The sequence below is a fragment of the Elaeis guineensis genome, chromosome 8, assembly GCF_000442705.2.
Source record: "Elaeis guineensis isolate ETL-2024a chromosome 8, EG11, whole genome shotgun sequence".
Lineage (NCBI taxonomy): Eukaryota > Viridiplantae > Streptophyta > Magnoliopsida > Arecales > Arecaceae > Elaeis > Elaeis guineensis.
In genome coordinates this window covers 101,672,567-101,691,941 of record NC_026000.2, presented here as the reverse complement: position 1 = coordinate 101,691,941, position 19,375 = coordinate 101,672,567, and the positions used below count along the sequence as shown (strand labels likewise).

Sequence of the window (19,375 nt, the reverse complement as noted above, 5' to 3'; positions counted from 1 at the left end):
CAAAATTTTTCAAGGGTGAACACTATTGCTAGTAGCTCTTTTTCTGTTGTGATGTAGTTTAATTGGGCATCGAAAAGAGTCTTGCTAGCATAATAGATCACATGTGGCTCCTTATTGATTTTTTGGTCTAAGACGGCACCTATTACAAAGTCAGAGGCATCACACATAATCTCAAATGGAATAGACCAGTCAGGGGGTTTTATTATGGGTGGGTTTAGACTAGACCAAATTTTAGGAGTGATTCTACAACCCTCTTCTTACTGATCTCAATAAAGAATCTGCTTCATGAGAAATTGAGTGGAAAGGTCGAGGTATGCAAAAATTCTCCTTAAAATTTACTTAAAAAAAAAAAAAAAAAACAACAACATTGGTTTCCTACTGAGTAACTGAGCCTTTTGCCTAAGTAAGCGTTGTGGTTCGCGTAAAAAGGTAGGCAATGTTAAAAAAAAAAAAAATATTAAGGGGACTAAATTGCAAGAAGATAATAAACCTCTTTCCCATTAAGTTAGAGGATTTAAAGAGTAAAGTGGGGAGTTGGTTAAAGAAAAGCTCTTGAAATTTCTTTAGTTAATACTCAGCCACTAATTGGGTCAAATTGATAATCCAATGAAATATCTCTTTAATGGTCTGACCAAGTATCATCTACCTTTTGGGATGCCTAATCTAATTTTTGATTCAAGATCGAGTCGGTACACAATGCTGATATATCTATTTTACTCGAGGATGAGCAAAATTCAAGTTGGAGGGTATGATAAACACTTAATTTAAGTCATTTAAAGTAGAAAATTATATTTAATTTATTTTATTTATTAAGAATTTGATGCTTTATTTTATGTTTTACAGGAAAGATGATCGCCGATACAAAGAGTCCGATTCATAGATCAAAAAGACTCAAGTTTGAAGAAATTTGGACTTAAAATAAAATTAAAATAAAAGAAGGATGCATATGGTATTGTAGAAAATGAAGATACTATGCAAGGAATCTAAAATGATATAGATGTCATTGTGAAGAAACAAAAGTTTCTTTTTGGAATACAAAAAGAATGTTTCACGTGGAATACAAAAAAATGCCCTGGGCGCATGAATGAGCGCGTGAGCGCATGGGCGTGCGTCTGAGCGCATGGATGCGGGACGGACGCGGACGCTAGGTGGATGCTTGACGGATGCGGAGCGGGTGAGCGCAGGCATAGGTGCGGCATCACGTGGGTGTGGGCATGCAGGCATGGGCGCGAGCGCGGGTGTGGGCATGCGGCAGGCGGGTCCGCAGGGAGTTTTTGATGGCGGACAAACAGATGCTTATTAAAGAAAAAAAATTAATATTTAGAAATATTTTGAGAGGAAAGATTTGTATTTTTTTTAGTCCCACATCGAAAAATCATGTAAAACTCCTCCCTCCTAACACCTATAAAAAGACTTTTGTACTCCCATTGGAGGGAGAGCCCAGAAATTCTTCTAGAGCCTTGCATAGAGGAATAGAAAGGGACTACTTCATAAGCAGCTAGGCTAGCAGTCTCGAGAGTGGAGAAGAAATTTTGTAGCGACACAGAGATGGTTTATTGTTCTAAACTTTCTTGTATTTCTTTATATGCAATAAAGATTATGCTTTTTATTTAAATCATCATGAGTTCTTTATTTGCTCCCTTTCATATGCTTTTATTTATGCTTTCTTGTTAGATTAATATTAGGAACAATTTTTACTTTTTGGAGATGCGTCGTGATCTATGGATACGGGGCGTGCCGAGGAAAGAAGAGTTGTTTACCTAGTACTTTTCGGAGACGCACCGTGATCTACGAATACGGAGGGTGCCAAAGAAAGATAAGTATTTTTTCTAAGATTAATCGCATCTATTTAATTTAAAAAAAGAGATACAACTCTGCTAGTGCAAAATTAATTCAAAACTCTTGAGCTCTTTATTTTCTAATAACATCAATTTTAAGATAATTTATTTTCTAAATCAAAAACAATGCTTCTTTCTTTTATTTTGCAATCTCAACTTAGCCCAAGGTCCCTGAGGATACGATCTCGACTCATCCTACCTACGTAGTGAGTAGAGTTATTTTTGGTGCTATCAACGACTACGCATCAAATTTTGGCACCGTTGCCGGGGATCTTGGCACGGTTGAAAAAAAAAAAAAGCCACTGACATTTCATAACACTTAACTAAAATAGCATAACCCCAAATATAAAAATTTCTAACTTGATTGGATACCTTGTTTCTTTGCATCTCATCTCCATAATTAACTTTAAGAGCGCAACCCATTAACTAAGATAAGGTGGGGATTTGATCACCCTTCCTTGGCCCACAAATTACTCCCTTGCATTTGCATAACCTAGACCTTAATCTAAAATCAACTAGACGTCAGCCCTAGGAATTTTGAGCTCAATAGGATAAGAAAGCTTTAGAGTTGAACCGAGTGTGGATTGGTTAATTGCTCGATGTCTAAGGCAAGTGGTTAAAGAAAGTGGTTTTCAATTGGTTTCATTGACTGACCTAGCCAACTCAGTTGGTGTCTAAGGAAAGCAACGAGTAGGGAACCTCCCACATCTTACGCTTACCTGGCCGAGTCAGTTAGTCAGTCTTGAGCTTGGAGTGCTCAAAGGCAGTCTTGGAAGTTAGGAGCTGTCTAGATCTAAGTTAACCTTAGGATAGAGAGTCTATGATTGTTTAAGTTGATTGCAATTAACATATAAACATTAACTAATTTCTCTCTTTTCATAGATTTAAGATTCTTAGGTTCTTCTCTTTAGATTTTCTTCATTCTTTTCTCACTTTATTATAAATATATATATATTATAAAAAGAAAAAAAATTTTATGTTTGCTCTACAGTATAATTGTAAGGTGTATGCTTGGTCGTAGATCATTACGACTAGAAATCCAACCTTTTGATCCAGAAATAGAAAGAACCTTTAGAGCCAACAGACGTAAAAATATGGACCGAAATCAAGAGAATGATCCACCCAAGCAATTGAAGGAGTACTTTACTCCTTCCATATATACCTACTCTCCTTGTATTCAAGTGCCCCCTGTGGAGGCCACTCAATATGAAATTAAGTCCAGTATAATCCAAATGTTACCTTCATTTTATGGACTTAGTAATGAGGACCTTTATAAACATCTTAAAGAATTTCTTGAGATATGCTCAACTGTCAAAATTCACAACTTCTTCGATGATGCTCTTAGGTTAAAATTATTCCCTTTTTTACTTAAGGACAAAGCCAAATACTGGCTACATACTTTGGATTCCATGACTATATCAACTTGGGACCAGTTGCAAGGAGAGTTTCTCAAGAAATATTTTTCCATAGGAAAAACTAATCAAATAAGAAAAGCCATAACTAGTTTTTCCCAATTAGATGGAGAAATATTTCATGAAACATGGGAGAGATTAAAGGATCTTATTAGAAAATATCCCCACCAAGCTGTACCCAAGTGGCAGTTAATCTAATGTTTTCATGATGGGCTATCGAAAAGACATCGACAAATGGTCGATGCATCATGCGGTGGGACATTCATGCTGAAAAGTGAGGATGAGGCATGGCAACTATTTGAAATTTTAAGTAAAAATTTATTACATCATATGTCTGCCTCTATTAGAGATAAACCCATGTTAAACCCAAAGAGAGGTGGAATATATGAAGTAGAAAATGCCATAGATATCCATCATAAGGTAGATGAATTGTCCCAAAAATTATATCGTCTTCTAAATATTGGACAATCTTCGATTCCACCTAACCCAATCCAAGAAGTTTGTGCATTGTGTGCAAGTCCGAACCATTTTGTTAGTGAATGCCCAGCCACACCTCAATTTCCTAAGTTTGTGCACGAGCAGGTTCAGCAAGCTCAAGTCCAACAAGCTCGCAGACCAGAAAATGATCCATATTCGAACACTAATAACCCCGACTGGAGAAACTATCCAAATTTTTCCTGGAGACCACAACCAGTGGTTGGTCCTGCCACACCTCGACCTCAATATCAAAGATCCAACATATAGGCATGGACCATACCATCAATTTCAAAATATTCCTCAACCGTCTACTACTGGTCACAGCTCAACTTTTGAGGAAAAAATTCTGAAAGCACTAGAACGATTAGAAGTCAACACTCAGACCCTTAACTCCCACACACAATCCATTGCTAAGCTAGAGACCCAAATAGGTCAACTAGCGACTGCATTCAGTAGGAGGGAAGGAGGAAAATTACCTAGCCAACCCGAGAGCAACCCAAGAGGGCAATTTGTGATTGAGAGTTCTAATACCCCAGAAGCTTTTTCTGAACATGCCAAATCAATCATGACTCTGAGAAGTGGGAAGGTCATTGAACACACTAGTAAAACCAATGATACCGACCCTAAACCTCTAACCGAATCCAAATCACCCAAGAATAAGGAGGACCTGAAAATAGAGAAGGAACCAACTGCACCGGAATCATCTTACTTGCCTAAAGCCCCATTTTCGGATGCCCTGAAAGCCCCTATTCCTGCAGATAAGAAGGGAGAAAAACTCGATGAGATGTTGAAATTGTTTAAGCAAGTCCAAATTAATCTTCTCCTTCTAGACGCAATCAAATAGGTCCCTGCTTATGCCAAATTTTTGAAGAATTTGTGCACCCAAAAATGTAAATCTAGATCATAAATCCCAAAGAAAGTATGTCTCACTGAACAGGCTAGTTTTGTCTTCCAACATGCCACTCCTCCAAAGCTTAGTGACCCAGGAGCCCCCATCATTTCCTGTGTTATAGGAGATTATCACATTGAAAAAGCTCTTCTAGATTTAGGGGCAAGTGTGAATCTTTTATCTAGTTCGGTGTATGAACCTTTTGGATTCGGAGGACTGAAACCCACATCAATCATATTGCAGTTAGCCGACAGATCAATTAAGGAACCACGTGGAATGCTTGAGGATGTCTTGGTCAAGGTAGATGAGTTTTACTTTTCAGTTGATTTTCTGGTTCTCGATATGGAATTAAGTGGCAACCCCAGACAAATTTCCATTATCTTAGGACGACCCTTCCTAGCTACGGCAAATGCATGCATTAATTGTAGGACAGGAGTCATGGACGTATCGTTTGGAAATAAAAAAATAAGACTGAATGTGTTTGGTGCTTCCCAAGGACCATCAATGGATAGTTGCTTTGAAGTAGATACACTAGAAGATATTATAGAAGATGCAACACCCATAATTCTAGCACCAGACCCCTTAGATACTTGCTTGGCTCACTTTGTAGTGATGACTTTGAGGAATATATGAAAGAAGTTAACATCTTGTTGGATACACCACACGATAAAACCACTCCTCCATGGACAATCAAGTATGAGCCATTGCCCACATTAGCCAGTACACCAATAGTCCCATCTTTAGAATCACCACCTACGTTAGAATTGAAATCCCTTCCTGCTACGCTCAAGTATGTATTTCTAGGACTCAATGACACCCTCCCGGCAATCATTGCATCAGACTTGACCCCTAATCAGGAAGCACAATTGGTTGGTATTCTGAAGGAACACAAAGAGGCTATCGGTTGGTCCATTGCCGATTTAAAAGGAATTGACCCCTCCATTTGCATGCACCATATTCATTTTGAGGAACATGCCAAACCCCATCGAGATATGCAGAGGAGATTGAACCCAAACATGCGTGAAGTAGTAAAGAAAGAGGTGGTAAAGTGGTTAGATGCTGGAATCATCTACCCCATATCCAATAGTAAATGGGTCAGTCCCACTCAAGTAGTACCTAAAAAATCTGGTATTACTGTGGTTGAGAATGAAGAAGTTGAACTGCTTCCCACTCGCATATCATCTGGATGACGAGTATGCATAGATTATAGAAAACTGAATGCGTTACTAGGAAGGACCATTTTTTATTGCCCTTCATCGACCAAATCCTAGAACGGTTAGCAGGATAAAGTTTTTACTATTTTCTTGATGGTTATTCAGGGTACAATCAAGTACCTGTATTTTTGGATGACCAAGAAAAGACTACCTTCACCTGCCCCTATGGCACCTTCGCTTTTCGGTATATGCCATTCGGGCTTTGCAATGCACCCGCTACATTTCAACGGTGCATACTGGCCATTTTTTTCGGATATGGTGGACAAATGTCTTGAAGTTTTTATGGATGATTTTTCTGTGTTTGGAACCACCTTTGAGGTTTGTCTCCATAATCTTTCCAAAGTTCTTAAACGGTGTATGGAGACAAATCTTGTCCTAAGTTGGGAAAAGAGCCACTTCATGGTGCGGAAAGGAATTGTATTAGGACATATTATTTCTGAAAGAGGGATCGAGGTAGATAAAGCCAAAGTTGAGGTCATTTCAAAACTACCACCCCCTACTTCGGTCTGACAAATACGATCCTTCTTAGGTCATGCCAGATTTTATAGATGCTTCATCAAAGACTTTAGCAAGATTTCAAGACCCTTGTACAATCTGTTGGCCAAGGATACACCATTTGTCTTTGACGAAGACTGTTTGATAAATTTTAGACTAGAAATTTCTTCTTCACTCCCGAGACTGCTAGCCTAGCTGCTCATGAAGTAGTCCCTTTCTATTCCTCTATGCAAGGCTCTAGAAGAATTTATGGGCTCTCCCTTCAATGGGAGTACAAAAGCCTTTTTATAGGTGTTAGGAGGGAGGAGTTTTACAAGATTTTCCGATGTGAGACTAAAAAAATGCTAAAGACTAAAAGATGGATGGATGAGATGGAAAGATCACAAATAAATAAAGAAAATACAAATCTTTTCTCTCAAAATATTTCTAAATATTAATTTTCTTCCTTTATAAGCATCTGTTCGTCCGCCATCAAAAACTCCCTGCGAACCCACTTGTCGTGCGCCCGCTCACCGCGCACCCACACCCATGCAATGCAGCACCCGTGCCCGCGCTCGCGCCCACGTCGCGTCCACCCCGCGTCCACGCTCACCCGCGCACCCACGCACTCACGCGCCACCCAGGAACAGTGTGAACACTGCCTTTTTTATTCCAATTCCAAAAAGAAACTTTTGTTTCTTCACAATGACATCTATATCCTTTTTGGATTTCTTGCATAGTATCTTCATTTTCTATAATACCGTATGCGTCTTTCTTTTATTTTAATTTTATTTTAAGTCCAATTTTCTTCAAACTTGAGTCTTTTTGATCTATGAATCGGACTCTTTGTATCGGCGAGTATCTTTCCTGTAAAACATAAAAAGAAGCATCAAATTTTTAATAAATAAAATAAATTAAATATAATTTTCTACTTTAAATGACTTAAATTAAGTGTTTATCAAGAAGTCATGTGGATATAAAATTTTTATTTAAAGTAAAGTTATCGGTAATACATTTGTAAATTTTTCGAGCTCCATGGTCGTGGGAGGTCTGCTCCTTCGAGCTCCTTGAGGTAGTAAGTTTCGGGCCGAACTACCTCCTTGACTTCGTATGGGCCTTCCCAATTTGGGGCAAGCTTCCCTCGATCCTGAGGTTGCGAGACAGCGGCTCGTCGAAGCACCAGGTCTCCTGCTCTAAAGACTTTATTTTTGACCCGGGAGTTGTAATAGCGGGTAACTTTCTATCTGTAGGCTGCCATCCAAACTTGAGCTATCTTTCTCTTTCCTTCTAACAAGTCGAGGTTGGCTTTAAGACCTTACGAATTGTGATGTTCGTTGAATGCCACGACTCGTGCCGACAGGAGTTTGAGCTCAATTGGGATAACAGCCTTCATTCTGAAGGCTAGAGCGAAGGGGGTTTCCCCCGTGGGCAATCTTTGGGTAGTTCGGTACGCCCACAACATATGATAAAGTTCGTCTGTCCAGGTTCCCTTCACTTTTTCGAGTCTTGTCTTGATTCCTTGCAGTAGAGTTCTATTGGTCACTTCGGCTTTGCCGTTGGCCTGAGGATGGGCTACCGATGTGAAGTTGTGGGAGATGTTTAGGTCTTCACAAAAATCGATGAATCTCGCTCTCATAAATTGCCGTCCATTATCAGTAATTAGGGTTCTCGGCAGGCCGAACCTACAAACGATGGACTTCCAGACGAAGTTTTGCACTTTAGCTTCCATGATTTTCGCCAGCGGTTCGGCTTCAACCCACTTGGTGAAATAGTCAATTGCTACCAGGAGGAACTTCCTCTACCCCGATGCCACGGGAAAGGGTCCAAGGATATCCATTCCCCATTGCGCAAACGGCCATGGGGCGCTCAAGGGTGTAAGCTCGGAGGTGGGCTATCTCTGGATGTTAGCATATCTCTAACATCGGTCACACTTACGGATGTATTCAATGGAGTCATGATACATTGTCGGCTAATAATACCCTTGGCGGAGCAACTTGTGGGATAAGGATCTAGCCCCCAGATGGCTTCCGCAGATTCCTTCGTGCACCTCCAACAAGGCATAATCAGCTTTCGAAGGTCGAAGATATTTTAAAAGGGGCAAAGAGTATGATCTCTTGTACAACTTGTCCTCATAAAGGATGTATCGGGAGGCTTGATTTCTGAGCTTTCGAGCCTCTTTTGCATCATGAGGGAGAACCCCGTCTCTGAGATATGCCACCAGTGGGTCGATCCAACTGGGTTCATGGCCAATTTCCATTACGGGCCACGATTCTTCCATACTTGGGCACTTCAGAATTTCAAAGAGAACATCCTTGGGCAATTCAGCCGGAGCCAGTGTAGCCAACTTAGAGAGAAGATCGGCCCTGGTATTTTTCGTTCTTGGAATCTGCCTGATGTTGAAGCTACTAAAGGCGGGGATGAGCTCCTTTACCTTTTCAAGATATTTAGCCATGCTGTCCTCCCGTGCTTCATAGTTTTCGCTGACTTGTCCCACCACTAATTGGGAGTCACTGTAAACTTGGAGCTGATCTACTCTTAATTCTTTGGCGATCCTCAATCTTGCAATCAGAGCTTCGTATTCCGCTCCATTGTTCGTTGTGGGAAATTCAAAATGCAGCACGTACTCCACGATGATCCCCTCCGGACTGATCAAAATCAGGCCCGCACCTGTGCCCGACATGTTGGAGGATCCGTCCACATAGAGGGCCCAAAAGCAATCAGGGGGGTCTATTTCTTCTTCAGAGGAGTTTAGTTGGGACTTCAGGCTATCAACTTTACCTTGTTCAGGTTCGGCCTCCTCCGAGATAGTGCATTCTACTATAAAATCTGCCAATATCTAGGCTTTTACTATCGGCCTAGGTTGATAGTTGAGTTGAATTCTGTGAGCTCGATCGCCCATTTCGCTATCCTCCCAAAAGCATCCGCCTGGTGCAGAATCGCCTTAATCGGCTGGTCGATGATCAACGTTATGGTGTGCCCTTGAAAGTAAGGTCGGAGCCTTCGGACTACAATCAACAGGGTGTAAGTTAATTTCTCTAATTTAGTATACCTGGTTTCGACATCTCTCAATGCGCGACTGATGTAGTAGATCGACCGTTGAATTTTTGCTTCTTCCTTGACAAGAACTACTGTGAGGGCCATAGGGGAGATCGTCAAGTACAAGAACAACTCCTCCCCGAGCTCGGGCTTCCCAATAGCGGAGGCTAGCCGAGGTAGCTCCTTAGTTCTTCGAACGCCTATTGACACTCAGTGGTCCAACAGAAGTTCTTCAACCGTTTGAGGGTTTGGAAGAAGGGTAAGCACCATTCGGCCGACCTCACAATGAAGCGATTTAGGACTGCCACCCTCCCTGTAAGGTGCTGAATCTCTTTTATCTACTTCAGGGCGGCCATCTCCTGGATGGCATAAATTTTCTCTGGATTGGCTTCAATCCCGCACCCCGATACCATGAAGCCCAGAAACTTCCCCGAGGTCACTTCGAAAGTATACTTAGTCGGGTTCAACTTCATCTTATATTTTCGGAGGGCACCGAAGGTCTCCTCGGGGTGGACGATGTGGTTCGTTGAAGATTTGCTTTTCACGAGCATGTCATCCACATAGACCTCCATGTTGCAGCCGATCTGCTCCTTGAAGATTTTATTCATCAGCCGCTGATAGGTCGCACCTGCATTTTTGAGGCCGAAAGGCATGACCCTGTAACAGTAAAGACCACGGTTAGTAATGAAAGCAGTCTTTTCTTCATCTTCTAGCACCATTCTGATTTGATTATAGCCGAAGAATGCATCCATGAAGGTGAGAAGCTCATGGCCTGAGGTTGCATCTACCAGTTGATCAATTCTGGGCAGAGGGTAGATGTCCTTTGGGCAAGCTTTATTCAGCTTTTTGAAGTCTATACACATCCTCTACTTGCCGTTTGCCTTTTTGACTAGGACAATGTTGGAAATCCAGTTAGGATAATTGACCTCTCTAATGAATATGGCTTTCAGGAGTTTATCCACTTCCTCGGCTATTGCTTTTTGCCTTTCTGGTGCATGACCTCAAATTTTTTCTTTCATCGATCGATGCTTTGGATCAACGGCCAGACGATGTTCCATGACCTCTGCATCAATCCCCGGCATGTCTGCTGGAACCCAAGCAAAAATATCCGCATTCTTTCGTAGGAAATCAATGAGCTACGTCCGCACCTCTTCCCCCAGGTTGGAGCCGATCTTCACCACATGCTCTATATTCCCATCATCAAAAGGGATCGAAACCAGATCTTCGATTGGCCCGACCCTTTCCTCAGCGAGATCGTCGTGGGCGTCCAATCCATCGACCAGACAGAGGTCGGATTGGTCACTTCTTTGCAAGGCTATGCTGTAGCAGTGTCTGGCCAGGGCTTGGTCTCCCTTGACTTCTCCGACCCCCTGGTTAGTAGAGAATTTCAATTTCAGATGATAGGTCGACACCACGGCCTGGAGGGCATTGAGGCCAGATCGATCGAGGATTGCGTTGTAGGCTGACGGTGCCTTCGCCACCAGAAAATCTACCAAAGCCCTGGATTGCCTTGGATATCGACCCGCAGCTTAGTCAAAGTTATTACCCCCTCCATCGGGATAGCACCATCGGTAAACCCTACCAGAGGGGAGCTAATCAGCCCCAAACGACCGTCAAGGATGGACATTTTTGAGAAGGCATCGTAGAACAAAATGTCGGCCGAACTTTCATTGTCAACAAGAATGCAGCACACATCATAATTAGCTATATTTAAAGAAACTACAACTGCATCGTTGTGGGGGAATTGAACTCTCCGAGCATCTTCCTCAGTAAAGGTTATGGATTCCTCAATCTTTTGTCACTTGGGTGGTCCGGCCAATACACCGATTATTCCCTGTCAGGATTCTCTTGAGATGGTGTTGGTGAAATCGATCGGAGGCCGATCATCAGACTGCTCCATGACGACTGCTGTCGTCGGAGGAAGAGGAGCTTGGGAAACTGGAGATGGGGCTGGGGCTTGCGGAGCTCGCTGGGATCTGACCGCGGAGGCCGTTGACCGCCTGGAGGATGCCCTTCAGGGAGGCATCAGGTGGAGACCAGGCAGGAAACTGGAGGAGAAGATGTCGGAGAAGATGACCGGAGGTGGTCCCATTGAGTGCTCCTTTAAGAACAAAGGTACTGCGAAGACACAGCCCCCTCCTCTAGCGCCAATCCTGTTGCTGCAGAAATCCACCGGCGTCGAAGAAGCTGGAGTCGAGGGAGTCACGATCGCCATCGGGACCTGCAAAGAAAGTCTAAACTGGAGTTGGGGGTGCTCCGGCAAGACCCTCTGATGCTCAAGTCAGTTCTCTGCTTCAACAAGAATGGAGTGCTCGAATGAAAATTTTAGCAGAGTTTCGAGACAGAAATTAGAGCTTAGAGAATAATGTATCTGGGGTCCCCCTTTTTATAGACGGAGGGTACAATAGACTGACAGTGACATTTGTAACCGCCTGGTAGTGGGCCGTTCGGGGTCAGGAGGAGTTTGTTATGAAGAGTAGTGGAGTGGAGTCGTGGCTATCACCGTGGCCTACCACGTGGAGCCTGTTGCGGGGAGTGGAGTAGTGTCCGTTGTCGTGACTTGCCAGAGAGTGGTGAAGCCATGTGGAATCCATCGCAGGAAGTGGAGCAGAGTCATGGCCATTACTATGGCCTGCTAGGGAGTCCAGGCCTATCGGCTGAAGCTCGGTTGAGGTGTCTGGCAGAGAGAGGTAGCTATCCATCTGAGAGGAGCTTGGATGTTGCTGGCGAGCCTTCTATCGTTGGATGCCTTGGCCGTTAATACTGTAGGCGAGGGCCATTTGCTGTAGGAGCTCGGTCAGAGGCTTTCCGTAGATGAAGTTCGATTTCATGCAGAATTCGGCAGAGGGTCGACCGGCAGTAGATGTTGGATGGTGCTGGAGAGGTTCATCCACTGGAGGGGTCTGGCTGCTGGAGTCCATGTGTCATAGGAGTTCGTCCGAAATCTGTCTGCTACAAAAGTTCGATCGGAGTCCCATCTCCATAGAAGCCCAGATGGGGATCATTTGTCGAGGAAGCTCGGTCGAAGCCTGCAGTAGAAGCTCAGAGTAGATCGCTTGCAGTAGAAGCTCGGAGTCTGGCCCTTGTAGGAGTTCGGATGAGGTCTACCTACAACAAGAGTTCAGGGTGGAAGTCTGACTCCTGTAAGAGTCGGATGAAGGCTACCTGCAGCCGAAGTTCAGGGAAGAAGTCCGGCTCTGGTAGGAGCCCAGATGAAGTCTACCTGCAGTTGGGGAAGAAGTCCGACTCCCGTAGGAGCCCGGATGAAGTCTACCTGCAGTTGGGGAAGAAGTCCGGCTCCCGTAGGAGACCGAATGAAGTCTACCTGCAGTTGGAGAAGAAGTCCAGCTTCCGTAGGAGCCCGGATGAAGTCTACCTGCAGTTGGAGAAGAAGTCCGGCTCCCATAGGAGCCCGGATGAAGTCTACCTGTAGTTGGGGAAGAAGTCCGGCTCCCGTAGGAGCCCAGATGAAGTCTACCTGTAGTTGGGGAAGAAGTCCGGCTCTCGTAGGAGCCCGGATGAAGTCTACCTGCAGTTGGGGAAGAAGTCCGGCTCTCGTAGGAGCCCGGATGAAGTCTACCTGCAGTTGGAGAAGAAGTCCGGCTCCCGTAGGAGCCTGGATGAAGTCTACCTGTAGTTGGAGAAGAAGTCCGGCTCCCATAAGAGCCCGGATGAAGTCTACCTGCAGTTGGGGAAGAAGTCCGACTCCCGTAGGAGCTTGGATGAAGTCTACCTACAGTTGGAGAAGAAGTTCGGCTACCGTAGGAGCCCGGATGAAGTCTACCTGCAGTTGGGGAAGAAGTCCGGCTCCCGTAGGAGCCCGGATGAAGTCTACCTGCAGTTGGAGAAGAAGTCCGGCTCCCGTAGGAGCCCGAATGAAGTCTACCTGCAGTTGGAGAAGAAGTCCGACTCCCGTAGGAGCTCGGATGAAGTCTAGAAGGTGGTCGACCACCGTAGAGACTTGGATGGAGTTTGTCCGTCGTGGAGAATCCGGTCGACACTGGTGGGGGTTTGTCCGTCGGCAGAACTCGGGAACATTGCGGAGGCTCGGCCATCGGAGAGGTTCGGAGAGATGTCACTGAAGGTCGGACGTCGGTAGAATCCCTAGAGGGTCACTCCTGACACGAACTTCGGCTGGGGGGTATTTTATACCCAACAAGTATGATATTGAATTTAACATCATTCCATATCCAAAGTCATATTCGGGGGTGCAGGGAGATCATAGGATCAAATTGCATGGTAACTTTTCACTGAAGGATATTTTTGATATTTTCATCAAAAATTTTATATCTTTCAGATTGATATGATACGTTGTTAGACATCAATCTTATCTTATAGTTTTAATCAAATTAAAGAGTTTAATTCAATCACCAATTAGAAAGAGTTCTAATTACTGAAATCGGGTTAGCTCGATTAGATCTAGATCGGTTAGATTAAATTCTAATCAGATCAAATTGACTTGAACTCAGACCAATTGCTAGCTAGATGTGAAACCCAATGAGTCACACACAAAGGGTATTGATCAGGGGTCTAATTGCATTAGATCATGTTTGCAAAATTGATATGCTAGTACATGTTGCGAAAAACTAGCTCCTTGTTTCAAATCAGGTTTGAAATTGATTTCAGATTGGGATAATTAAAGCCAAAATAATTCAAATAAATTTTGAGTTTGAGTTGGTTCAGTCCTTGACTATATGTATCAAAAATTTGGAGCTAGGAAACCAAGTCTCCATAAGTCAAGAATTTTTCTTGTGCATGGGTGCAGTTTTTGTGTGCAGAAATAGCTTTCGCATCCCATGAGATGGGATGCCTCATCCTTGAGCTTATCCTATGTTCCATGATGAAATAAATTTTTGGATGATTCTTAACTTTATTTTGAGTATAAATAATTTTTTTAAAGTTAAAATCCCTTTTGGTTTAATCGTGAAAATTCATTGAAGTTGAAAATCCTGTCAGCCTGATCCATGCACCTGACCAAGAGTCCAACTTGTGAAGGACTCTAACCCATTTGTCATGCCACTTCTTAATCTAAATATTTTTTCATGATATTATCATGTTAGTACCTTGATTTTTGACCATTGGATGGATAAAATTACATTGATGGGTGGTAGAAAAAAATTATTTTATGGGAAGCTATGCGACGCTTCAGAGAATCATCAAGAAAAATATTTTGAAGAGTCCTTCTATGTGAAGCATCTCTTGGATTTTTTCTCAATGATTGCCATGTGTCCAAAACTTTCAGATGGGCATAAGAATTCATCAGGAGGTGTGAGATTTTTTGATGGATGTGAGATGGCACATGGAAGGGGCACAAAAAATTCCCGAGGGCAACCCATCAGTAAGTATTTAAAGGGGGGTGCACCGGGGATTGGATTCATTCAGATTTCCAATTCCTCCTTTTTTTCTAACATCCTTTCCCCATTGTCCAATTAGTCACTTCCTTCTCTTATTAGGATAAGTTCAAAAATAGTAAGGACAAGTCCGATTTTAGGACAAGAGTCTAAGAAGAGAATTAAGGAAGACAAGGAGAGAAGAAAGGTAGGGATAGGAAGGCTAGGAGAAGAGGAAGAGGGTCTTGAGGTCCTGATGTTCAAAAAATTTTCAGAGTAAAAATTTTGGAGGAATCCTCTCAAAGAGTTGGTGTCCTGATCATAGCCCTGTATGGATCATCGTTGGAGGGCGAACACTTGGGCGCTTGGTGGAGGTTATGCTGAAATTTGGATTAAGCACTGCAGGTATTCTTCTATAACTTAAATTTAATCTTAAATTTATGTTATATATGATTATTAATTATCAAAGAGATACTGATTTAAAGATTTAATATTTAAAATTTTTTTATTAAAATTTTAAAATCCATTATGTTTTCGCTGTGCATACCCACCCTGAAACCCTACAGTGGTATCAGAGCCGATCTTGTTTGGTTCAATCATATATACATAATATTTAAGTAATCCATAGTATAATTTATACTATAAAATGATTTATGCTTTCATATGATGATATAAAATAATGCATATATGATTCACCACTTCATCATCTTGATATAAGGTTGTCCTAGCATAACGGGGTTATGCTGTAAGGTTGTCCTAGGATGATGAATATCCATATGTTACATTTGCACATGTAGAAGTTTTAATGTTAATACATAAATGGGTATTATATAGTTAGAATATGCATGAGACCAAATAAAAGCCCTCATTAGAAAATTATATTAAGTGGTAGTGATATGCAACTATGGGTCAGGTTCTAAGGGTTCAAAGAAAGCACTGAATCCTAAGGATGGCAAGATGAAGGGGAAGAAAGTCTCTGGATAGGGTACTTGCTTTCACTACGGTAAGACAGGACACTGAAAAAGAAATTGCAAGTTATATCTTACAACTGTAAAGGCAGGTGCAAGCAATGCACCAAAAGGTATGTATGAGACACATACAATTTTATCATTAAGTTCTTCCAACTCAGACTCTTGGGTATTGGATACCGCCTACGGTTCTCATATCTGCAAGTCATTGCAGGGGCTGTAGAATATTAGAGTGCTGAAGAAGGGTGACTTCGAGCTCTACGACATTGGAGGAGAGTCAATCCAAGTAGAGGCTGTAGGGACATATATGTTAAAATTACCTTCTGAAAAGATCATAGAGCTAGAAAATTATTATTATATGTCTAAGATCATTAAAAATATTATTTCTGTATCATTACTATTGCAATGAGGTTATGAAATAAATGGAAAGAGCAATAGTTGCTCAATTTCATTTTCTAATGAAATTATTTATCATGGTGTTATTAATAATGGTCTTCTAATTCTATCTAATGATAATATTTTTCATATTAATGAAAGTAAAAAGCAAAAGAGAGAGGAGTTGAATAATACTTTACTTTGGCATTGTCGACTTGGTCATATAAGTGAGACAAAGATTAATAAGTTTTACAAAGAAGAGTTCTTTGATCCTTATGATTATGATTCATTAGATACTTGTGAATCTTGTCTTATGAAAAAAATGACTAAGACTCCATTTAGTGGATATGGAGAAAGGACAAGTGTGTTATTAGGATTTGTACATACTGATGTATGTGGTCCTATGACAACAGAAGCCAGAGGAGGATACTCTTATTTTTTAATGTTCACTGATGATTTATCTAGGTTTAGATATGTGTATCTTATGAAACACAAATTCGAAGTCTTTGATAAATTTAAAGAGTATCAAAGTATGGTCAAAAAACCAACTGAAAAAATATTAAAATCCTTCGATCTGATCAAGGAGGAGAATACTTATCCAATAAATTTTTAGATCATCTTAAAGAAAATAGAATTCTCTTAGAATAGACCCCTTCCTATACACCACAGCTAAATGGTGTAGCAGAAAGGAGAAATCATACTTTATTAGATATGGTGCGGTCCATGATGTGCTTTACAGATTTGTTAATTTTTTTCTGAGGACATGCCCTAGAAACTACTGTCTATATCCTGAATAGAGTACCTTCAAAATTAGTGTCAAGCACTCCATATGAGATATGGAGAGGAAAGAAGCCTAATCTTAAGTATCTTAAGATATGGGGCTATCCAGCTTATGTTAAAAGAAATTTTGGACATAAGCTGAGTGCTAGGACAGATAAATGCTTGTTAGTAGGTTATCCTAAAGAGAGTATAGAATACCTCTTTTACCATCTTACTGAACATAAGGTGTTTGTCAGTAAATATGCCACTTTTATGGAAAAAGAGTTTATCTTAGAAAGAGGCAGTGGGAAGAAAATTGAACTTGAAGAAGTTCAAGACCTACAAATGCAAGCACAAGATGATCCTCAACCAAAAATATCTATTAATGAAGTACAAACACAAAGTACACCTCCTCTTCAAAGGTCGGATAGGGTGCAGAATGCACCTATAAGGTATGGGTTCGTTATTGAGAATAATGAAGTCCACATCATTGAGAATGATGAACCTTTGACCTATACAAAAGTCATCATGAGAAGGGACTCATACAAATGGCTAGAGGCTATGAAATCTGAAATGGACTCTATGTATTCTAACCAAGTGTGGACTTTAGTTGATGCACCAGAGGGTGTGACCCCTATTGGATGCAAATTTGTCTATAAGAAAAAGATTGGAGCGAATGGCCAAGTTGAAACCTATAAAGCTAGATTAGTAGCTAAAGGTTTCTGGCAAAAATGGGGTATTGATTATGATGAAATATTTTCACCTATTGCCATGCTCAAATCTATATGGATTATGCTTGCAAAAGTAGCATACCATGATTATGAGATTTGGCAAATGGATGTGAACACTGTCTTCCTTAATGGTTATCTTGAGAAAGAGGTTTACATATCTCAGCCAGAAGGGTTTATCTCAAAAGGGAGAGAAAATCAGTTATGCAAGCTTAAAAAATCTATTTATAGATTAAAACAGGCCTCGAGGAGTTGGAACATCCAATTTGATGTTACATTCAAAGAGTTTGCCTTTATCAAAAATATGGATGAACCTTGTGTATACAAGAAGACTGTGGGAGTGCCATTGTCTTCTTAGTTTTATATGTGGATGACATACTTCTTATTGGGAATGATATCCCAATGTTACAATCGATTAAGACATGGCTATCAAGTAAGTTTTTCATGAAGGATTTGGGTGAAGCATCCTATATACTAGGTATAAAGATCTATAGGGATAGATCTAAGAGGATATTAGGCTTGTCCCAATCCAGGTACATAGACTTAGTACTAAAGAGGTTTAGCATGGATGGAAGTAAAAGAGGTTATTTACCCATGAGTCAAGGCATACATCTCTCTAAAAGGATGTCTTTTAAAACACCGAAAGAGAGAAATAGAATGAGTTCTATTCCCTATGCTTCGGTAGTAGGGTTGATCATATATGCTATGCTATGTACTAGGCTTGATGTTGCCTATGCCTTAGGCATAGTTAGTAGATTTCAAGCTGACCTAGGAGAAGATCATTGGAAAGCAGTGAAAAATATTCTTAAGTACCTAAGAAGGACTAAAGATATTTTTCTAGTATATGGAGGATCTAATTTAAAACTAGAAAGTTATTCTGACTCTAGTTTCCAATCAGACCCTGATGATAGCAAGTCCACTTTAGGGTATGTCTTTACTCTTAATGGTGGAGCTGTTAGTTGAAAAAGTTTCAAACAGCAGACTGTAGCTGACTCAACCACTGAGGCAGAATATATAGCTACAAGTGAAGCCACCAAGGAAGCTATCTGGATGAAGAAGTTCATCACTGAGTTGGGTATCGTTCCTGAGATTAAGAATCTAGTATCACTTTACTGTGATAATACTGGAGTAGTTGCTCAAGCAAAAGAACCAAGATCTTATCATAAATTCAAGTATATTCTAAGATGCTTCCATCTCGTTCGTGAAATAATCGAAAGACAAGATGTTATTATTGAATGAGTAGAAACAATGAACAACATAGCAGACCCATTCACTAAGGCTCTACCACAGTAGCAGTTCGATCGCCATCTCGATTGTATAGGGATAAAATATAAGGGCGATTGACTTTAGTGCAAGTGAGAGATTGAAAGGAATATGCCCTACAAACCAATCGAAATTTGTATTTTGATGGGTTTTTCTTGTAATCTTCCAGACTTATGTATTGACTCTTTAAACAATAAAAGGTATTTTTCATCATATGCTACATCTTACTTTAGTAATGATATTATGAACTCTATAAATCAAAAAAATGAGTTTAGAATTATGATAAGATCATACCTATGAGACCTAAAATCTTAAAAATCCTGATTTAAAATATTTCTAGTCATAGGAGCATTGAGTAGGGGATCAATATTCCGGATAGATTAGCACTTTCATGTATACTCGATGGAGAGGGTAGTAGGTCTCATAAGCCACTTGTATGAGACACTAATATAAAAAAGTGGGTGCTCATTAGAGAATGAGTTCACTGAATTGATTCAACTTAAGAAACATCTTATAGAATTTACTTACCTGTCAAGAGATATTTTCTTATAGTGAAAGTTGTACATGTAATCCTTTGACTTGAGACTACTATAGAACCTTGTATACATGAAT

General features: G+C 41.0%; 1 non-coding gene across 1 annotated transcript; it reads right to left on the bottom strand.

Annotated features, from left to right (window-relative positions):
* Window positions 1-3,319: 3,319 nt before the first annotated feature.
* Window positions 3,320-3,425, bottom strand: LOC140851296 (small nucleolar RNA R71). The gene has a single exon (XR_012134048.1). It is a non-coding gene; the product is annotated as a small nucleolar RNA R71 (small nucleolar RNA).
* Between the last annotated feature and the right edge of the window lie 15,950 nt (window positions 3,426-19,375).